The sequence below is a fragment of the Protopterus annectens genome, chromosome 9.part0 (assembly GCF_019279795.1).
Source record: "Protopterus annectens isolate FY-2018-M chromosome 9.part0, PAN1.0, whole genome shotgun sequence".
In the NCBI taxonomy this organism is placed as follows: domain Eukaryota; kingdom Metazoa; phylum Chordata; order Ceratodontiformes; family Protopteridae; genus Protopterus; species Protopterus annectens.
In genome coordinates, this window is record NC_056743.1 from 704,436,594 (window position 1) to 704,458,571 (window position 21,978).

Below are 21,978 nucleotides of genomic sequence, written 5' to 3' on the forward strand. Positions count from 1 at the left end.
TTTGCCAGTCTTTCATACAGAAGACCCTCCACAGCCTGTCTAGCCACACTAAATTTATATTTAGAGAACAAACGTCTCAAAAAGCTTGCACTTAGAATGGACCCCGGATTGGCCGCTCCGACTAAACCACTGTGGAAAAAAGCCAAAGTTTCCAGGCCTACTTCAATTGCCTCTCTGTCATTGGATGTCCCCCCAGCTTCCGATATAGGAGTTGGACATCGACAGAAGCAAGTACTTCGGCTCCCACCGAGGAAGCCGCTTTGGAAGTTGTGCCCTGCATGTCCACAGAGATGGTCCAGATGTCAGTTTCTACCAATGTCGAGGGGGAGCCAGAAACGGTCGGCCTTCAGATACTCCTATTCTTGAGACTCAAGCTTCTGAGTCTAAGCCTTCTCCCAAACCAACGCTTACTAAACGTAAACAGAAAACTAAACATCTGACTCCTACCCCTGAAGGAGTCTCTGATTGGCAATCTTTCACTAACTTTCTGATGCAGGCCTTTATGGCCCACAGGATGTCCTTCAAGGATGCATCTGCAGTCCTTACAAATGGGTTGTCCTGTCGTCAGGCAGCCCTTCGGTCGGCCAGATTCCAAAGTCTGGGTCTGGCCTCGGCTGATGTCGCACTTCACCCGACGTCATAGCTGCAGTTATTCGGGTATAAAGGTATCAGCCGACGCCATTTTCCTCCGTCTTTCTTGCCGCGTGGCGCCCGAAGCAGAAGCTGTTCGCAAGTGCCGGTCGGTCAGAACCAGAGATTACTACTACCGAAGACTTCTAAAAAGCTAAGTACCCCGTTGGGGACTCTTTCTTGCCTCAGCCGATGTCAGAAAAAGTGAATAACTGTTTAACTTGTGGGAAACAAATACCTCATAAAGATTTCCACTCTTACTGCTTACCTTGTTTAGGCCCAGACCACGACGTAGCAGCTTGTCTAGCCTGTGCTTCTTTCAACCGACGGACGCTTAGACGTCGGTCAGAATTTGCTGAGGAATTTTTCGGCTCCGCTTTTGCTTACATTATGCCGTCGGATCCTCCGACTACGCAAATATCCAAAAAGCGCAAGGAAAAGGACCGAAACCGCGGTTAAGCCAACCGCGAGTGTCTCGGTTTCGGCTGAAACCGAGTCCACGGTTCTTCCTTCGGCTGAAAGCTTACCTTCTACCGAGGCCTCATCCAGCATGGCTGAATCTGCTACTGAAATCTCACCCGTTATTGCAGGTTCACAGGATTTATCTGATACTATCCCTTTGGATATTTCTACCCCTGCACGTGGAGCTGCTAGGCCACCTGCATCCATGTCGATTAAGGCCTTTGCCAGGGCTAAAGCAGCAAAATCTACCAAAACTGTTCCTGCTAAGACACCCTCTCACAGGCCTAGCACTAGTTCACAAATGCTTAGTCTAGCAGCGGATCTCATTTCTTTGATCCGGGGATCCCAACCACACCCAGACAGGGCCTCTCACCCACCTCCAGAGAAGAGGCCTAGAGTAGAGCCCCCTGAGCCAGTTTCTTCAGATGACTCCTCTGATGAATCAGATAATTCAAACCCTCCAGAGGGCCCTTTTTCTCCTTATGAAGACTCTGATGCAGAAGAGTCCATTCCTTCTGCCTCCCCGCCTGAGGAATTTTCCTTTGGGGAAACCTTGCATGCTATGAGGGAACAATTTCAATGGCAGGGCCAGGATTTTTCAGACTCTAGGAAAAGGCTTAGAACCTTTTTGCATTTGCCACAGCATAGGCCTTTAGCCATTCCTCCAGTACTTACTGTTGTGGATGATGCATTTAATGATGCTTGTACTGCTCCTGATTCTCTTCCTCCGGCCCCTGCTAAGCCCGATAGGTACTACAGGGTTCCGGACACACACTATCATTTGTATAAGGCTCCTTTTGCAGATCCCAAAACTATCTCCCAGGGACCCAAGGCTGTAGCAGCTACTTCTGCCAAGAACCCCCTCCCCTCTGAAAGGGAATCTAGGGCCTTAGAGAAGTGGGGTAAAAAAGTTTACACTTCTGCTACTCTTTCAGCTAGGGCCTTGAACTGTCAATTCCACATGATTCAGTATCAGGAATATATGTTAGACCAGTTAACTAAGAAACTGTCCTCGGATGAACCATTAGACAAAAAATCTGTTCAGGAAATGGTGCATAACATTCAGCAGGTCAGTAAACATTCCTTAAAATGCGGCTATGATGCACTGGAGGCTTCCTTTAGATCAGCCATGACTGGTACAGTGATCAGAAGACATGCATGGTTAAAAGAGCAGTCCTTACCAGACCATGTTAAATCAAAGCTCCTAGATGCTCCTATGGATAAGCTCAATTTGTTTGGCTCCCCTGCACAACAGGTGCTGAAAAAGGTGGAAGAGAAAGCAAAATCTGTCCAGACAGTCAAGGATTTCTTACAGGTCCAGCCTCCAAGGTTTAGCAGGAACTGGCCTTCCAAGAATTGGTCCTTTCCGGACACCTCGAGAGCTCAGAGAGGCAGGAATAGGCGCTCAAGAGGCAGGGGTCAATCCAGAGGTGCCTACAGGGGACGCCAGTGGCAGGCCAACAACCAGCGAGGTACAGCCACAGATCCAGCCACCACCATTTCCACAGGACAATCACAGTGACTTGGCTCTGGCACCGCCTACCAGGGAACAACTAGAAGCACCCTTAGGCGGCAAGCTAGCTCTATTTTCAGTAAACTGGCATTACATCACAGGAGACAAGTGGATTTTACAGACAATAGACCAAGGTTACAGGTTTCACTTCCATACTCTACCAAGGAAGAGAGGAATGCCAAACCTACCTCCGAATCAGAGGACAGAAGCTCTAAAACAAATAACTCACTTACTAAGGATGAGAGCTGTAGAAAGGGTACCATCTATGGAACAAGGGCAAGGATTTTACTCCAGACTCTTCCTGGTACCAAGAAAAGAAAAACAATGGAGACCTATTCTCGACCTGTCCGCTTTAAACACATACCTCATTGTTCCAAAATTCAAAATACTGACCCTACAGCAACTTCTTCCCATGCTGGGCAAGGAGTCTTGGCTGGTAACTCTAGATCTCAAGGAGGCATACCTGCATGTCCCCATACGACCAAATTGCAGAAGATACCTCAGATTTCTTGCAGGATCAGAGCATTATCAATTCTCAGCATTGCCCTTTGGCTTATCTACTGCACCCAGAGTTTTCACAAAATGCCTGGCATCAGTAATTGCTCATTGCAGGCTTCAGGGAATTCAAATCTACCCTTACCTGGACGACTGCCTGTTACAAGCGGACAACAAAAACAAATGAACAAAAGATTTGAAAAGGGTCAATCATTTACTGCAAGCCCTGGGATACACAGTCATTTTAAAAAAGTCAAGGCTGATACCATCCCAGAGGATAACCTTCTTGGGTGCAGAGCTGGGCACATTAAAACAAATGGCATTCCTGACAGTAGAAAAACAGGAGCAACTACCTCTACTTCATGGCATTAACAAAGCAGAACCAGCTAACAGCAAGAAAAGTCCTGCAAGCCCTGGGTTACATGGCATCCTGCATAATATTGATTCCACATGCCAGACTACATATGAGAAAGTTACAGTGGTACCTAAGGAATTTATGGTCTCAGCACAAGCACAGCCTAGAAACCCAAATTCCAATAATTCCACGCCTGAAGCAAGAATTCCAATGGTGGGCTCAGGCCTGTCAATCAAACAAAGGACTGACCTTCCACAGCACTCAACCAAGCCAGACCATCACAACGGACACCTCAGACCTCGGTTGGGGGGCGCACATGCTGGACAAGTGCATACAAGGCTTATGGACTCACGACCAGCTGCACCTACACATAAATCAAAAGGAAATGCTGGCAGTAAAACTGGCAATTCAGACATTCAGACCATTTCTTCGACAGGGTCAACTGTTGATAAGGACGGACAACACCACAGTTATGTGGTACATCAACAAACAGGGAGGCACACATTCATACCCTCTATGCCGGATGGCTATGGACCTCTGGAATGTGGCCCTGAGCTTCAACATTCAGTTACAAGCAATTTTTGTGCCAGGAAAAGAAAATATACTAGCAGACATCCTAAGCAGAACTACCACGGATGCCCACGAATGGATGCTGCATCCGGACATCTTCAAAACCATGACAGGGAAATGGGGACTACCAGAAATAGACTTATTTGCATCCCCACACAATCACCAACTGAAAAAATTCTGCACGAGGACGTACCACCCACTTGCGTGGAAAGTGGACTCCCTATCTTTCAGTTGGAAAAACCTGACAGCATATGCATTCCCACCTCTTCCTTTGATGCACAAAGTGCTACTGAAGATCAAAGAAGACCGTCCAAGGATCATCCTGATAGCTCCAGACTGGCCAAGGCAACATTGGTACCCATTACTGAGGAGTATGTCTCGGGAACAAATATGCCCTATGCCCCTGGTTCCCTTACTGTTAACACAGAACAACTACAAAACCCTGCATCCAAACCTGAAAACACTGCAGCTGGCTGCCTGGAACATTGCATAAGAACAAATAACCCAGATTTATCTCAAAGGGTTAAAGACATTATCTTGGAGGCTCGCAGACCCTCAACAAGAAAAAACTATTCAGCAAAATGGAAAAGATATCTCATTTGGAGTACTGCAAAAGGAGAAAATGTGTCACTAGTAAACATAGCTAACATCCTGGAATACTTGGCAGAGCTCTTCCACAATGGCCTGTCCTATTCTTCCATTAAGATTCATGCATCAGCTATTTCAGCAGAATACAACTTGGATCCTCCAGTCTTCTCACATCCTCTGCTCAGGCAGTTTCTGAGAGGAATTAAAAATGTTAAACCACCCAGGAAGCCACCATTGCCAGCATGGGACTTGAACTTTGTGCTAGAAAAGTTGACACTGCCTCATTTCGAGCCAGCAGCAACAGCAGAATTACAGTACTTATCATGGAAAACTGCTTTCCTGCTTGCAATCACTTCAGCAAGAAGGATTTCTGAGCTACAGGCATTAATGGCAGTACAGCCCTTCCTGATCTTCCACCAGGATAGAGTGTCCATGAGAACTAATCCTACGTTTATGCCAAAGGTGGTCTCCAGGGTATCTTTAAACCAAGCTATCCACCTGTCTACATTCTTCCCCAACCCACAGAACAGGGGAGAAAGACTGTTGCATACCTTGGATGTACATAGACAATTACGTTACTACCTGGACAGGACCAAGAGCAATAGAAAAACTGACCAGCTACTGGTAGCATATGCAACAGGAATGGAAGGAAAAGCAATTTCAAAACAGACAATCTCTAAGTGGATAGGAAATTGCATTAGATTTTGTTACTCTTACCATGGGAAGAAAACTCCAGAAAATATCAGACCTCACTCTACAAGGGCTACAGCCACTACCACAGCTTTCTTACGAGGAGTGGCTACCAAAGACATTTTAGAGGCTGCTACTTGGAGCTCCGTGCATATATTTGCCAAGCATTATAATTTACCTTTATACTCCAGATCCCGAGCAGGTTTTGCCACTGCTGTTTTGCAAGGGATCTTAACTACACCATAATCTTATTACTCCTCCTCCCCCAGTTTGGCTATGGTATTCTACCCATTTGTAAGGACTGCAGATGCATCCTTGAAGGACATAGTACAGTTTTGTACCTACCATAAATGTAGATGTCCGATAGGAATGCATCTGCAGTCAGGATTACCCTCCCTCCTTCCCCTCTGAGGTACTCCTAGGGAATTTACCCATCTTCTAGCTAGCTGGGGGAATCTATTATGGTGTATTTGTTTGTATATATGTATATACATGTTTATTTTTATTTGCTCTCTCTTATTTGGAAACTTTTGCAATTATCCAAATTTAGCCTTCCTAGAGGGCACCTGGCATCTGGGGCAAGAAACACTGAGGAAAATGGCGTCGGCTGATACCTTTATACCCGAATAACTGCAGCTATGACGTCGGGTGAAGTGCGACATCAGCCGAGGCCAGACCCAGACTTTGGAATCCGGCCGACCGAAGGGCTGCCTGATGACAGGACAACCCATTTGTAAGGACTGCAGATGCATTCCTATCGGACATCTACATTTATGGTAGGTACAAAACTGTACTTTCTTCTCCTTCCACTATACCTGTGCTCAGCCCTAGGCCTGCCTGTGCCATTTCTCACCCATTGCAGTCTACCCAAGAAGGAGAGGAGGGACTAGAACCCTACTACTCTTCTTCTGAAGAGTCCATTTCTTATGCATCCCTGATTGCCTCCCCTTTAGAATATTATTCACCAGATGAGGAATCTGTTTAAGGGGACTCATCACCAGAGGACATTACTTTTGGTGAAACAATAACTTAAGATGAAAGAGTACTTTAAATGGGACACTATCCAGATGACTAACACCCAGAGGAGGTATTTTGAACTTCAAGCAGAGTCTTCCTCCCCATCAGCCATCCCACCAGTCTTACCTGCCTATCTGGATGCTTTTACCTCTGCATCCAAAAACCCAGACTGTCAACCACCTGCACCCAAAAGACCAGACAGGTTTTATAAGTTCCTGATCAAAAATTCTTAGTCAAACCCCCACACACACACACACACACACACACACACACACACACACACACACACACACACACATTTGGCAGACACTGCAGTTTTTGCTGTCTCTCCAGGAAAGCAATCCAGACTTTTTCCCTCTGCATCTCTTTTTGCCTACTGATAAAGACAGTAAAACCATGGACAAGATGGGTAAAAAAGGTGTACACCTCTTCCACCCCGGCCTTCCATGCTATAAATTACTAGACACACACGGTTAAATATGCACTGGACCTGGTCTCACAAGCTACTAATCTCGTGGCTGCCACACCTGAATGCCCTACCAAATTAGACATAACATCTAAATTGTCTCTGGCTTCACAGGTATCCAGACATTCAATTACCTGCAGTTATGATGCTGCAGAAGCTTTTGCCAGGTCAGCAGCTTCTGTCCTCCGCAGATACTCTTGGCTGTTCCTACAAACCTCTTCCAGAAGACTTTAAAACTAAGATAGGTAAGCTATATAATTAAAAGTATTATAACTAAGAAATATTACTAAAACTAAGATTAAAACTAAGCCGAAGAAATGCTTAGGAAATCATTCTCACCCTCAAATGTGCACATAAAATTGTGAGGGTTAATTTAAAGATACACTCTCAAGGAAGTAGATAATACCGTTGAACAAATGCAGTGCTTCCTTATAGTGAAATTGGAAACATTGTAACTCCATACTGTGACTTAGTTCCTGTAACATATTGTCGTGTTTTTAAAATTCCCAAGATTCTTGATACCAGAAAGAACTGAGCTTTGTTACTAATAGCATTTTACTACTGATATAATTGATTGTTACCAGAAAGAACTGAACTTTGTTACAAATAGCATTTTTACTACTGATATGATTGCAGTTTGTTCTCCCTGATTGCTGTTGTGGAAGCATTTTTAGGAGGTGGTTTTGTTTTGCATTACCTGTTTCACCCTGCTTACTGTTGCAACTATATACTTTTTCTTTTCTGTTCCTCTCCTTCCCGGGAATTATTAGCCCATTCACCTAACCCAGCCTGCCCTCCCCCACTTTGAAAGGCTTGCAACGTTAGGGACAACAGATTGAGGCTTAAACTGTTTTTACTCCAGTTTTGTAACCCTGCCCTGTAAAATCCAGTAAAACAAAGAAGTTTATTAACTTTCTTTATCTCTGCTTACAAGTGTCATCTGTGGGCTTAATTGTATACCCTACTGCTCATGGATCTGCAGCACTGGCACCATTTCCCTCTAGTTTATCCCTTTATGCCCACTCTGGATCTAAAAGGGGCATACCTTTGTATCCCCATAAAACCCTCCAACAGAAATTTCCTACGTTTTTCTGGACCCTGCTCTCACTTTAAGTTTACAGCCTTGCCCTTTGGTTTGTCTACAGCACCCAGAGTATTCACAAAATGCCTAGCCCCAGCCATTGTTTACTGCAGACCCAAGGTATACAACTCTACCCCTACCTAGATGACATTCTCCTCCTAGCCGAGACAGAAACCCATCTCGGAGACCACCCCAGGTTCACCACCACCCTTCATAACCTGGGCTTCACCCTCAACTTAAAGAAATCCTCCTTGCTCCCTCAGCAAGACAAAAATTTATGGGCTGCAGGATCAGGACAGATCTAATGCGGGCTTTTCTCCCACAGACAAAGGTCCAATCCCCCTCCACTCACTTTGAAAACCTTTTACTGGAATCCCAGAATTCTGCAAGACAATTCCTGGGGCTTAGGGCAGCCACCATTCCCATGCTTCCCTTGGCAAGAATACATATGCAAAAGTTCCATTGGTACCTAAAGAACATGTGGTCACAATGCCTACACTCTTTAGAGAAGCAAATCACCCCCTTCTGCCCTGTTTCAAATCAGAGCTAAGGTGGTGGATTAAACAAATCCATCACAACCGGGGAATGCCTCTCCAAAACCCCTCCCCAAACCAGTTCATCTACACAGATGCTTCAGACCTAGAGTGGGATGCCACCTGCAAGAACTTCAGAGTTCTGGAAATTTGGAGACCTGCCCTTCAAAAGAAACACATCAATGTCAGGGAGATGACTGCAGTTCTCCTAGCCCTGGAGGATTTTCTTCCTACTCTCCACCCAAGAATCCTTCTAATATTCACAGATAACACCACAGTCATGTGGTACCTCAACAAACAAGGAGGAACAAAAGCCTACCTCCTTTGTAGAATAACCCTACAAATCTGGGAAGTAGCCTCCAGGCACACCGTCTCCCTGCAGGCCTCTTACATACCCTCTCAAGACAACAAACAGGCAGATCTCCTAAGCAGAACATCTTCTCTACAGCAGGAGTGGATGCTAAACAGGGAAACCTTTCTAGACATTGTCCACTGGTGGGGCACTCCTCAAGTGGATCTGTTTGCCTCCCCCCAGAACAGACAATTGGCCAATTTCTGCACCAAGGATCACTCCCCACTGGCCTGGAGAGTAGATGCCGTCAGCATTCCTTGGAAGGGACTGTTTCTTTACACCTTCCCCCTTCCCTCTAATTCAAAAGGTCCTGCTGAAAATCAGTAAGGACAAACCAAAAATCTTGTTGGTGACCCCCTACTGGCCAAGACAGCACTGGTCCCCCCTACTTCACTCTCTAGCCAAGGGCAATCACCACAAGTTGCCCCACAAGCTGGACCTTCTCACACAACAAAAAGGAACCCTAATCCATCCCCACCTACAGATGTTAGTACTAACACTGGGTGATAAACTTCTAATCCCTTTTAGAAACCACTGTTCAGAGGATATGCTTACAGTCCTGAGGGAGGCCATGAAACCTGCTACTAGAAAATCATACTTATCAAAATGAGAGAGATTCTTAAAATGGTGTCTACGTAAAGACAGGGACTCCAGCCAGGTGAGCCCTTCCCTAGTCCTTACCTGTGTGTGAGAACTCATTAAGAATGGCCTTTCTTACTCCTCAGTGAAAGTACATCTTTAAGCCATATCTGCCTGCGTCTAGACCCCCCTTTACTATCCAGGCTAGATGTTAAACTTTTCCTGAGAGGGGTCTTACACATCAGACCACCTAGGAAACCCATCCCACCACCCTGGGATCAAAACTTTGTCCTGGAGAAACTAACACGTAGCCCCTTTGAACTAGCTAGCAATGCTACTTTACAACTCTGTACATGGAAAACTGTACTGTTGATCACCATCACTTCTGCTAGGAGAGTCTCAGAGTTGCAGGTGCTCATGGCCTGCCCCCCCTACACTGTCTTCCACAAGGACAGGATGACCTTTCGTACTAATCCTTAGCTGTCCTTAAAGCAATTTGTTCACCTGCCTACCTTCTTGAAGCCTCTCCAACTAACAAGAGTGAGAGGATTCTCCATTCCCTGGATGTGTACAGACAACTTAGATTCTACCTAGACAAAACTAAACCCTTCAGAAAATCTGAACAACTTTTTGTCTCCTTCCACCCCAGAGCTATGGGCAAGGCAGTTTCCAAGCAAACTATCTCAGGATGGATTAGAAAATCCATTAATTTCTGCTACTCACACCATGGCAAACCTTTACCCCAGGGGTGAGAGCTCATTCCACCAGAGGGTATGGCTACTTCCAAAGCCTTCCTCAAAGGGGTGGACACAGCTTCCATTTTAGAAGCTGCCACCTAGTCCACTATCCACACCTTCACCAAGCACTACAAACTAGATCAAGTCTCCAGAGCAAGGGTAGGCTTTGCTAGAACAATCCTGCATGGGTTTCTGGAGTCTTCCACCTCTACTCCCACCCTTACCTCTCACTACCTGTGGTACTTTCCTACAGTAAGAATACTGCAACATAGAAACAGAAGGACATAGAATAGTTGTGTAAAATCTTATTGTAACCATAGATGTCTTTCTCTTCCGTGTTTCCATATTCCATCTCTCCCACCTTCCCCCCTGCATTACATTGGACTACTAACCTAGCTCCAAGCTTTTAGGAAGGTCTACCCTTAACCAAGAGCAACTATTCAGCATATGACACTTGACTCTTCCAGCTGATAATCTCTTATTCCTCTCTTAAGTCTGTCTGGCCTTCAAGTTTTGAGGTTTGTGCATGCAGACATCACATTTAAGGTTCCTGGTTTATGGCCCTATGAGTGATGTCCCATGCACCTACAGCAACCAGGCTTAAGCTTTTGTGTAGGAGCCAATGTTGGGTCACCTGAGGTGGGAAATCCCACAGTAAGAACACTGCATCATGGAAGAGAAGGGCATCTATGGATATGGTAAGATTTTACACAACTATTCTTTCTGGAGGAGATCCCCAGGAACTAAATTCATGTGACAGCTGCCTGCCTGTGACTTGAGGCCCCACCTTTCTTAAGCCCTGTCTATTCAGACTTGAGGCTTTCAGGTTTGTCCCATCCCAGTGCCTCCTCTTCTCAGGTCTCTTCACAATTCTTGATCAGGTTGGCACAGGACTTCATGGATTTCATGAAGACCAGGCAGCCTACCCTGCAGAAGTATCCTGAGCCAGGAAGTTCAGCCTGGGAAAAGGAAAAAGGATGCCCCCACCAAGTGGGATTTGTAGAACAGCTTCCCCCCCTCAGACTTCATAATATTCTGATGGCATCCTATTCTCAACTTGGCCCCCCTGAAGATTTATCCTTTGACACATTAGACAGGATTCAGGAAGCATTCAATTATGATTGTTGACTTCTCTAAGGCTCAAACTCCTAAAGCTTTAGAACCTTACATCCCTTTTACCTTTGGTAGTTTCTTGAATTAATGCAGTCTTGGCTAATGTCTTTGAGGACGTATCTCCATCCATACTTCCTTCTCCCTGCTGCTAGGAAGCCATATTGCTCCTTTAGGGTGCTAGAATCCCATGAACACCTTTATAAAAATCTAGTGGCGGATTCTGGTGTCTACAGAATCTGCCAGGGGTAGCTCCTGGGCACACATCTAGGAGTCCCGTATCAAAAATAGGGGAAAGTAGATTGCATGGACCAATTTGATAAAAAGATTTGCATTTCAGCCACGTTGGCCATGAGGACTTTCAACTGCTAGATGTTCATCATATTGATAACTGCTGCACTAGCCTTCCCTGAACAGATTATATTCTGCATAGGTATTAAAGGATCCTTGCCACCCTGGGAACAGCTATGACTGTCTCCAGCACCTCCCTTTCCCCAAATCCCATCTAACCCAAACCAGCCAAACTGACACACACACACACACACACACACACACACACACACACACACACACACGCATGTAGACTTTCAGCTTTTTACCATCATTGGGAAGGTGACTCAGGACAATTGAATCCTAAAAATAATAAAGGAAGGCAATGCTACTCAGTCCTGGAGAGAAAAAAAACCCTCCCTTCTTATGGAATCCTACCTCCTCCAAAAAAAAAAAAAAAAAGCGCCTCAGAAAAAAAAAAATGTGTTATTACAGGGTCCTATTCAGAGAGTTCCCAGAAAAGTGAACACAGGGTTTTACTCAGGACTTTTTCCTGTGCCCAGAAAAGAAGGGAATTTCAGACCTATCCAAGGTCTGTCATGGTTAAGTAAATTTCTTGATGTTCCCAAATTTGAGAAGTTTACCTTGCAAAAGGTACTACCCTTGATATTAAGGGTTATGGAGGGTAATTTTATAATTAAAGAATGCCTACCTTCATGTCCCTATATCCCAGGAGCACATGAGGTACCTACATTTTTAAATAGGGGAGCTGTATTACCAGATCTGATGTTATCCTCTTCATTCTGCTTCACTGATGGGTTATGGATCCAACTCTGCCACCTTCTACAGACTTCAGCTTCCAGGCTCGAGCTCCTCCCTTACCCGTAATCCTCTGCCCTTAGCTCAACCTCCTCAGACCTTGTTTGCCGCCAGTAAGTACAGTCATGATTCCAGTGCAACGAGCAGGTAAGTTATTTCAAATTCTTACTTCTTAAAAACTCCCTTCTGTTTTAATTTTGTTTATATATATTTAATCCTTATATAATTCTTGTATAATTTTCTCCTTTTCCTTTTAGTGTGAGAGGTCATTAGGTCTCTTCTGTCCTCCACCTTTCCACTCCCTTCAGGCCTTGACCCTTCTTTTTCTTTAGCAAAAAAAACAAAAAAAACTTTCCCTTTCTAGTAGCTTTTTATTTTTTTCTCCTACAGATGAATAAAAAAACAGGTTTTAAACAGTGCACCAAGTGTGATAGGAAGATTTCACACTCTGACACACGTGTGTTTATTGTTTAGGAGGGTCCCACTTGTATTCCCATTGCAATATTTGTGAAGGTTTCAATCCTCAGATTGTCTAAGAAAGGAAAAATAAGCTGATTCTGGAGGCCCTTCTGCTCGCTCTTTTATCTTCTCCAGGGACTCAAATCCCCTGTAAAGATTTGCAGGGTTCTGGGACTAAGAAATTCAGCCATAAGGACTCTAGGGTATCTTCAGAGCCTCCTGCAAAACTTCCTAAAGAGTCTTGTCTGAGAATGACACCAAGATCTATGTCTGCTTCTTCAGATGCAGTAGATTTGACAGCTCTGAGTGAGCTTTCTTCTGGACCGAAGTTTTTCTAGTCAGCTCTACTCCTCCATCTCGCCATATCTCCTCAACTACTTCTTTGGATTCCTAACCAATCGGATCTGGGCATTCAACCAGCACATCAGCTCCAAAAATCCCTGGATCTGGAGTCTAGGATTTGGTTGCCTGGGAGTTCTGTCAGATCCATATCTCCCATGGTGCCAAAAAAGATGCTACAAACTCCTAGGCACTCACAACCTTCTTAAAAGGCTTCTTCCAGATCCTTTCAAAGACTATATGATGATTTGGCCAAAATGATTAGATCCATTATCAAGGCTCAGATTCAGATGGGGGTACTTCCACCTCAGTCCCCTTGTGAATCTGTGTCCCTGCGGCTTCTTTTTCTCCTTGTCTGATCCACATAGTGGTTTCAGAGCCCCAGGACTGCAGTCTCCTGAGGGATTTGGGGTCTGAACACCATGATCTTTGACCACCTCTGCTGCAAGGTCCTCAGATCGGAGTGAGTTCTGGATCCATGATGTCATGGCTGGATCGGAGGGGCGAGTTTTGGCTCTGGTTTTATCAGATCTTTCCCTCCCCTTTGGAGCTTTGGCCCTCAATAGTGCGGGTCCAGTATTATCTGGGAGTCAAGGTTCTGGGGTGCTCTTGCCTTCTTTGGGGATGTCTGCCCCAGGGGAATGGGGGAAGGGTATCCCTGGAACCTGCAGCTTTCCTGGGTTTTGGAAAAGGCCACCTTTGCAGGCTGAGCAATGGAACCTTTGACTTCTGTTCCAGCCCCGTGTTCCTGCATTGGGTCAGGGTCTTACACCTCCATTTCTTTCTAGGGTCAGCCTGCCTGTAAGGACCTCCAGACCCTTCCAACTTGAGGTGGTTCCTTCATCTTCTGACTCCTAACCTCAGTATCCCACAAAAGAGGATGTGCAAGATGAGGCATTTGGACTCCCTATGGAGTTACTGAGGATACAGACTATGATTTGGGCGAAGGGGTCTCCCAAATCACCACCAGACGATTTCTGCTTTGCAGACATCTTACAAATTTTAAAGCAAAGAGGTGGCTGGTCATCTAAAAACCCTTCGGAGGAGTCCATATTGCTGGAGGCCTTCGGGGCAGGCCCGTCTACATCTTGGGTAGTCCCCCCCCCAGTAGATGCTCTTATACATCTTGTCGCTCATCAGGCCTGGAAGGAGCTGGACACCATAGAGCCTATACCAAAGTGCCCAGGCAAATTCTTGTCTCCCAGTGAGGATCGAACCTTTTGGAGTAAGGGCATCCCAGTTGATGCCATGGTGGTGGCAGGAGCTACAAAGAAAGAGCATGCACAACAGCGCTTGACTGTCCACCCACCGAACAGGGTGTCCATAGCACTGGACAGATTTGGGAAGTGCACCTTCGCTTTGGCAACTTTTTTGCTTAGAGCACTTAATTACTTGGCACATTTTATTCGCCTACAGAGAGACCTCAAATGCAAACAAACTCAAAAAGTACAGCACAATTCCAAGGACACCATAAACAGAGTCCCAAAAGGCAGTTTTATTGAGCGCTTTCGTCAATCTCATGATCTAACTGCCCCCTGATCTTCCATGTCCTTGATTAATAGATCAGTTTTATAATAAGAAACATTAACAATATTCAAGGATACCTCTTTATAAGTTGACCCATCTAGTAAAAATACATTCATTCTGTTAATGTGGTCAACTTTCAACATATTCACTACACCTCTGTGGAGACTAGAATTTTTGAATACTACATATCCAATTGTACCTAATATTTTTGGAATCTCTAAGATACATAAGAATATGCATGACCCTCAAATGAGACCCATTGTCAGTGCTAAGGGGTCTAAAATACATTCTTTATGCATGTACATAGATACACAGTTGAAGAAAGTCTTAAAGGATGAACTACATATTTGTACTTATTTCTGGCATTTTTTTGAAAAAAAAATAATGATTTACCTTTCAATGAAGACGTAATTTTTTCTTACAGTGGATGTGGTTAATGTTATACCCCACACCCTAGGAATTGAATGGTTTCAAGAATTTTTATTTGACTCTCAATTTTATACAAATGAGCAGGTAGACGTTATGGTTAATTTCATGGATTAATTTTACGTAATAATTTTGTATACTTCGAGTGACAGTATTTTCTTCAAAAAACTGGTGTAGGTATGGGGGCACTTGGTCCCCTCTTATTTGCAAACATCATAATGTTGATGTGGGAGAGGAAGTTTTTATTTCCCTCACACTTTAAAAGTAAATGGAGTTTATACCTGCGCTATTTAGATTTGTTTTTTGTTTGGTTGGAAGTCCACTTAATGTAACAGCCTCCTGCATTACCATAGTTGCCATTCTGACCATGTTAAAAGAGGTATAATGAAGGGCCAGTTTGTCCAGATGGCATGTATGATTACTTGTGATGCTGAATTCATTCAGTGATACATTAAGTAGCGTGTTTCTTTTAGAGATTATCCTAGGTCTTTAATCGAAAAAATGAAAAATGAGATTGTAAGAGAAAGAAATAATGGTTTACTTGTGCCATTATTGAAGGCAAAAGGGAATAGATATTCAAACAACTTAGAACTACCAGCTACTGAAGTTACAAAAGATTACCACTGTTCCTTTGTTACCAGATTCTCTGTGGATCACTGTTTATTCAGGACATATTAAATAAAAACTGACAAATATTTTTAGGACAAAATGGGCTAGTAGAAAAACTAGGATACAAGCCCAACATAGTGTATAGGAGGGGATCCACAATAAAAAAAAAACATGCTAGAATGGAAATATCAAAATTCATCTAGCACTAAGAGAGTGGGTACCAAAAAATGTGGATTTTGCACACAATTCAGCTATATTTCAACTACAGGAAATGTTAAGATTAATCAGCATAATATTAGGTCTAATGGGCTTTTTAATTGTAATTCAGTAGATGTGATTTATGCTGCAATTTGTTCTCAGTGTTATGGATTTTACATAGGAAGAACTACACGTAAATTGAAAGAGAATTTATGAGCATGTTAGAGATATACTGGAACCAAGGCAAAAGAAAAACTGATGTAAACACAATCGTCAGGAGACCAGATCCAGAGAAGCAACTGAGTTTGAGCTTTAACGCAATTTTTATTTTAGAACACACCAAATAGCGTTTTTGCTACTGATAATACAGTAGCTTCATCAGAAGTAAGAAACAGATTGGCGCCAAAGTCCATTTAAAAGTTTTTTTTAAAAAAGTGACGTCACCATTTTAAAACGTGGACTTGCGCAAATAGACTTAACAATCAGTTGAAAACAATCGGTTAAAAACAAAAAGCAGCTTGAAAATTGCAACGCTTAACCTAGGGGACATTCAGAAACACTGGCAGAAGGACACAGATCGTCCAGATACTCATATAGCGTTCCAAAACATTCCATGATGTAAATTAACCTTATTCCAGCCTTACCGTGTTACCAAAATAAAAGCAAGAAAACAAATTCTTGCACTAGAAAGTATATGTATGTGAATGAGTATACAAACATGACGCCCGGCTAGCAACTCCCTTCCAAAGAGTATGAAAAAATAAAAGCAATTAACATAAAGTAAAAAGTATGCCAGTGCGTGGCATTTTAAAGTGCAAAATATTTATATAATAAAAATTTATAAATATACAAAAACTGTGACAATCTCAACTGAATGAAACTTCAAGGGGCATATAACAAGACCATCAATGAAAAGGTTCCATTGTATAAACAACATTATGCTATATTCAAAGCCTAACGTACATATGTACCTACAAACGAGTGGATAGTACCTAGATTGTACTCAAAAGTTAACTATATCAAAAGGGGGTGTTGTACTATCATAAAATTGTGTATATGTATGTAAAAAAATTTAAATATAAAAATATGTTAAATATAAAAGTGTGAAGCAGCCTTCAAATGAAGAGCTGCACAAACCTTATTATTTTTCACAGTCTATTACTTGCCATGTTTTAATCCCACTAACTCAAAATATAACCAAAAAAAAAAAAAAAGGTTATTCAAATTGTTCATATGTAATTATGATAGAACCAGAATAAATAATAATAAAAGAAGTTAATACTAATAAAAAGAACAAGTAGTGGGGCAATAAAGTTTAGTTATCTCATATAGCTCTTGAGTTTAAGGATGCAAGAAATATTACAATGTTCATTAAGACCCGGGCTACTAAATGCTTCCAATTTGATCTGCCATTCCAATTCCTTAATTTCAAGGAATAGTGCTTGAGGTCCACCCCGGATGTTATATGGGATGTGGTCAATGGCTAAAAAATGGAAGCTGTGACCACTCTGATTTATGATGTGTTTTGCTAAAGCATTATCTTCTTTCTTTTTCCTTATTGCATAATTGTGTTCGTATATTCTATCCTTAAACCTTTGGTCTGTTTTTCCGACATAATATGCCGGACAACAGTCACATAAAGCCAAATAAACTATGGATCTAGTGTTACAGTCCATTTTGTGAAAAATATCATATTTTTTACCTCTAATTTGGAATGTTGAACCTGTTTTTAGAAATTTACACCAATTGCAGTGGCCACATAGAAACGTACCTTTCTGTTTTGAGAAGAAATCAGGCTTTTTATTTCTTTCTAATATACTTTTAAGATTATTGCCTTTCCTGTACAGAATAGATGGTAAAACTTCAAATCTTCCATGAAATTGTGGATTACTGGTAATAAAATACCAGTTTTTATAAATGATGGATCTTATAGTGGTAGACTCCAAGTTGAATGTAGTTATAAAACTATTGTCAAAATTAGAATTTGGATTTATTGGGGAACTATTACTAATGTTCTCCTGTGTTGTTAAGCTAGTGTCAGATGAAGTTAACCCTGTCACAGTTGTATCTAAACAGCCGTCAAGATTATAATGACTAATATCTAGCAAAGGTGCATATAGTCCTGACTGTCTTTTATGTCTAACTTCTTGAGTAAGTTCCGAAATTAGATCTTCAGGGTAATCTCTACTTGAGAACATACTACCAAGTGTAGTACATTCTTTATTAAAGCTTTCATCTGTAGTACACATTTTTGAGGCTCTAATTAACTGGCTTTTATTTTGGTAACACGGTAAGGCTGGAATAAGGTTAATTTACATCATGGAATGTTTTGGAATGCTATATGAGTATCTGGACGATCTGAGTCCTTCTGCCAGTGTTTCTGAATGTCCCCTAGGTTAAGCGTTGCAATTTTCAAGCTGCTTTTTGTTTTTAACTGATTGTTTTCAACTGATTGTTAAGTCTATTTGCGCAAGTCCACGTTTTAAAATGGTGACGTCACTTTTTTAAAAAAACTTTTAAATGGACTTTGGCGCCAATCTGTTTCTTACTTCTGATGAAGCTACTGTATTATCAGTAGCGAAAATGCTATTTGGTGTGTTCTAAAATAAAAATTGCGTTAAAGCTCAAACTCAGTTGCTTCTCTGGATCTGGTCTCCTGACGATTGTGTTTACATCATGTTAGAGATATGAAAAACAAAAATACTAACAATGCTCTATACAAACATGTAGAAGTTTTTCTTGCACATAATTTTAAATTTGTTGTTACAGAAGGGGTTAAAAAAGAACTTCGTGGGGGACCATGGGCATATATGGTGGAGTTTAGAGAACTTATCTGGCAGATAAATTTGAATGCCCAGGCCCCACCTGGACTTAGTGATACCTTTAGTATTGCTAGTTATTTAAGGCTACATTCTTATTGTTTTTAAGGACTGTGCTTTGTTGCTAGGAGGGTATTTAATTGATTAATATTTTAATTTACTTTTTATTGGCTGTTTTGATGTCATGTGACTGTAATTTGGCTTTTAAATATGTTTGTTACATCTTTCCCATTTATTCTGAAGAAGTCATTAGATATAAACTGACAAAAGTGCTCAATAAAATTGTCTTACAGAGAGACCTCGTTAAGGAATTCTGAGTCCTTGGTGGAGTGCATGCCTAAGGAGGAGCTGAGCTTGATAAAGTTTCTCCAAAGCTGACCACTCTTACTTCCCTGGCAAACTCTTCCATGAGGCTCTTTTCCCATTCAGCGGAGGGATCCTCAAGGGCAGCTGGCACTGGCATTGTGATATGTAGACATGCATGAATTAGGCTTTTGGACCCTTTTTCAGGAGTCTGTTTGTCAACACCCCTTTTGATGGTTCTTCCTTGTTTGGACCATCAGTTAAGGACACCCTGACCTGTAGCAAGCAAGAAGGTAAGACCTTGTCTGCTGTGGGAATCAAGGTTTCCACACCTCAACAAACCTACTCAAGGAATCCAAAAGGGACTAAGAAGTCTTGGTTCTGAAAGTGCGAAGGTTCTTTTCCTGATCAAAGCAGAGAGTACTCCTCCAGAGGCAGAGGAAAGGCTTTAATGGGAGATGCCACCCTTGAGGCAGAGGGGGCCTACAAAACCAGAGCTTTAGAAAACCCTTTTCCAACAAGCCCTTTCAGCGCTTCTGAAGTACTGCCATACTGTCCGACTCTGGAGGCAGTCATGGTCATTTCTCCTTGCACCCAGGCCCAAATAATGACAAATGTTTGGGTGCAAAGCATAATTTCTAGAGGCTGCTACATTCCCTTTTCTCTAGTCCCTCCAAAAATGTTTAAAAAGCTGCTCAACATTCCACCCAGCCAGAGGAAGTTGGCAGTTCTAGAAGTCAAAAAAGTACTGCAAAAGAGAGTTATCCAAGAGGTCCTAGCCGAACAGAGGATACAGAACTTACTCCCATTAATTTTTGGTGCCAAAGAAAACGGGACCTGAGGCCTGTCTTTGACCTAAGCAAACTCAATGTATACGTAAAGAAAGAGAAGTTCCAGATGGTGATGGTTCATTTTGTCCTTCTGTTACTAAGGAAAGACTATTCAATGTGCTCTGTGGACTTTAAGGATGCATGCTATCACATCAAAACAGACAGGCACTCCAGATGTAACCTGCACTTATGCATGGCAGCCAATCACTTCCAATGCAGAGCCCTGCCCTTTGGCCTCACCACAGCCCCCAGATGTTTGCCAAATGCATGGCAGTGGTCGCAGCTCATCTCTGACTGCAAGGGTTTCAGGTATACCCATACCTAGATGATTGACTCCTAACTGCCGTCACCCAATGTCAACTATCTAAGATCAGGGACTATCTCTACTGGCTATCCCACTTTCTAGGCATCACCATAAATCCAGAAAAGTCACAACCATTGCTGGTACAAATGTTGGAATTTATTGGGCACAGCTGAACACCATTACACAGGTAGCTTCCTTGCCCCAACATTGCATCAGCACTTTGACTGTTCAGGTCCCAGCCATACTATCTCATCCCTCACCTCCTGCCAGATTGATTCTCCAAGCCCTGGGATGTATGGCAGCTGCTATAGTCTTGGCCTTTCTAGCCAGATACTGTATGCACATTCTACAATGGATGCTGGGTGTTCAATGGTAAATTCTACATCAGTCCCTATCAGGTTGACCAATATTTGCAGAAGTCATCTAGAATGGTGGCATCACTCTGACCTGTCAGTCGGTGGACCTTTCATTCTTCCCCCTTCGACAGCCACAGTGACCACAGACACTTTCCACCTGGGGGGGGGGCATTTCCAGGGGAAGATGTTTAAGGCACATGGAATCACCTAGAGACCAGATTGCATAACAGTGTCCTGGAGATGAGAGCAGTCCTATTATTGCAAGTCTTTGAGGATACTCTCTCTCTGGGGGACCATTGCATAATATGATCAAAATAATATACAGAACTGCCCAAGCGCTTCAGAAAACCTGCCTTTATTAATAAACAGTGTATTGAGTGCTTTTGTCTCTGAAACTTGGGACTTCATCAGAATACAAAAAGCGAATGCATAGACATAGTTTAAATACCTCACATCACATCCAGGTGCAGCATACAACAACCAATCAAAAGCTAATTGCAACAAAAACTAATATTACATCAGAGTTTACACAAGATGTTTCATCCTTCATACAAATAAAAACCTCACCACTATACAAGTGTTAAAATAAACCAGTTCGTAGTGAAAAAAATATATATGTGCCCCAATATTAAAATTTGTGTTAAAAAGGTTTTAAGTTTGTTAAAACCATAAGAAATATTGCAATTTTTATTCAAACACAACCTATAATTAATTACCTGCTCATAATAGAAATAGCATCACTCAGTCTCGGAGGAAACATTGCTGCTAACCTGAACTGCCACTCTGTCTCCTTTTTCCTAAGTATGTTTTTCCAGTCACCTCCCCTCAGACTAGGCTTAACACCCTCCAGAATACCAACTGTAAACTTGGAAAAAACAGTACAAAGTTGGGAATACTTAAACAGGGCACTATTCTTTTATTTTTCATATTGTTTAAATGTTCATAGATCCTACTTCTAAAAGGGCACTCAGTTTTTCCCACATAAAAACTACCATGTTTCACATATGGCCAGGTACACCACTTCACTTGTTGAACAGTTCATCTTTAATATCACCTTACTTCCTAATCTAGTGTCCAAAACAATATTTATTTGTTTATTAATATAGCCACATTGATTACAGGCTCCACAGGGTTTGGTACCATTATCAAAATCACCCATCGACCCAGTCTTAGTCTCTAATAACTTTTTGAAATTTGCACCCGCTTTTTTAAACTGTGGTCCCTCTCCTACTTTCTCATAAATATATGTTCGTACTGTAGTCGTCAGAGTTAACTTTAAATATATTCCGTTCTTTCTAAAAACGTTTTTTCCATCACATAATTGTATTGCAAAACACAGGCTCTTTCATATCTAGTTTTAGTCCCTGCCAAGGTTTCACAGTTCTTCTCTAATCCCACACCCAATAAGTGCTTATATTGTGTTACCTATTTCTTATATACATCATCCAGTATGTCATCCACCCATTCCTTAGGGTACCCTCTCTCACAAAACATCATTCCAGTTTTATCCAAATGTCCTCCTATTCCTATGCTGCAGTATT